We start from the raw sequence: 2,175 nt of genomic DNA, 5'->3' as shown, positions 1-2,175 counted from the left end.
TGGTTGGTGCATTTTGTTGTACATTTTAAGCTGTTTTAAACCTTCAGCGGCAGCCGCCCGGCGGCAGGACGGTTATACAAGGCATCGTTGCAAACTGAGTATCCAGACCTAAACAACACGGCTCTACCATGTATTAATGCAATGTTAACGTATCTGTCATTTTAAAAACATTGAATATATATTCTATGTTAAACACAAACGTGGAACCAGCGATTGAAGACAATTTTCTAGGGGAATTATATTTTAGACGGAACTGTATTTTTTCTCTGTACTTTTATTCTTCATAAAAGCTCATATAGAGAGACTATAACATCGTTATACGAGAGAGAAAGAGAGAAATAAGTGTAGTTGACTTCTAGTCGGGCTATCCCAATGATACGATCACCGAAGCATCTCGCTGTCATTGCCGCCGAATTGCGCAGAGGCAGCAGCCGCTTCTAAAAACGCCGGGCTAACCGGTGGAGTCATCCGGCAAGGAGGCGGTTGCCGCGCGGGCGGCGCGGCGGTGGGAAAGGCCCTTTATGCTCAGCTATGCTAAGTTTAGCTAACCGGCTGCTACATTTTCACTGTTCAGACATAAAAGTGGCATCGATCTAGCCTGGTCCTACCAGACCATCGTACTTCATTTAATTTGTACAGAAGGTCTGGAATCGCTCGATTGACAAACGTTTACTCACTTGAAGGCGGGTGTCTGTTGAAGTTTAAAACTATTGGATCTGCCCAGTGCCACTCTGGATCTGCCAACCAATCACATAACATTTGGTCTTGACGTATGTCATGCACCGGCTTCTGAGCCACTCCCTCTGTTCGCTGATTGGACAACCCACGTATATACCACGGACCCAGGCTGTGTTCGGAAAGCCATACTAACTTCCTACTCATACTCATTTTGACTTCAATTTGAGTATGTGACGGTTGGGTATGTGAGTTTGGGTATGCGAGAAATTCCCGGATGAATACTAACTTCCAGGAAGATTTTGGGTATGGATCGATTGGATACTTTTCCTACTCAACCGCCCCACAATGCACTGGGTCAATTCTACCCGCACAGGAAAATTAAATATTTTCGAGCAAGTTGCTAGGCAACGACATTGTTTGGGGTCCGCGATCTGACAACTGTAGGCTACGTGCAGTCATTCAAAGATAAGATATCAAGATAAATACAGTACATAACAACATTAGAGTTACTAAGTGAAATGAGTGATGCCAGTCTGATAGTGGAGAGAGATCAGAACCATTGATAGTAGGCTATATAAAATCAGATCAGAACTGAATGCTGTGTTCCACACACCGGGGCTTGTCCAGCTCAACTGACAGACAGCTGAGTGCTGTCGCCACAAAACGTGTTTAGTGTTCTTAAAGATAGGCCTACTTAGATTATAAAACAAGAGGTCTAAAACACAGATTATGAACACAGGACTATAAAAATCTAGTTCAATATTTAACCTGTGGAAGGCGGTAATACGCTAAACAGCGTCTAAACGGCCTGAATCTTGTAAGAAGAAGAAGAAATTCTTTATTGCTCAAGTATACTTCAAGTGAAAACGTTTCGACGCACCTCGCATACACAACCGATCTTTGAGTAGACAATATGTAGTATATACTGTAGATGGTGAGTATGTAGGATGTAGGACGCTAGTATGGCTTTCCGAACACAGCCCCAAACTGACCACTGAAGGGAAATGAAAATTGAGTGGAAGTAGGTAGGCGGGCGGTGCCAGGCTAGCATCGATCTTCTCATCTAAGCCTCAGCAAGAAAGCAAATAAATGTGGATCTATTCCGTTAATGGTTAAATGAAAGATCTATTCTACCATGTTGTGTTCCTCTTTTTAATTAGCGATCCTCACGGTAGCCATATATCAAGGTTGATAGGTTGATAACCAACAAATCAATTTCTCCTCTCAACCAAATCCAGCATCAGGAAGAGCGAGGCAGTCTCCGTTCACCGCTGTCAAACTTTGTAACTGAGGACCAATCACGTGCCCCGAGGACAACACAGAGTAGCTGACTCCAGCCATATGTCCATCAACCCACTTAAGCCCTTAACACCTTGAAACTTTGTTTCCATTCCTGATTCAAATGTTTTTGTTATTTTTTCTCTCTGGCACTGAGCACACACAAACCAACCAGACCACCAACCAGACGACCACTCTGCCCAACCAACCAACCTGGCA

This window comes from Ammodytes marinus (genome assembly GCF_949987685.1).
Source record: "Ammodytes marinus genome assembly, chromosome: 3".
NCBI classification, from domain to species: Eukaryota; Metazoa; Chordata; class Actinopteri; order Uranoscopiformes; family Ammodytidae; genus Ammodytes; species Ammodytes marinus.
This window is presented reverse-complemented; position numbering follows the sequence as displayed.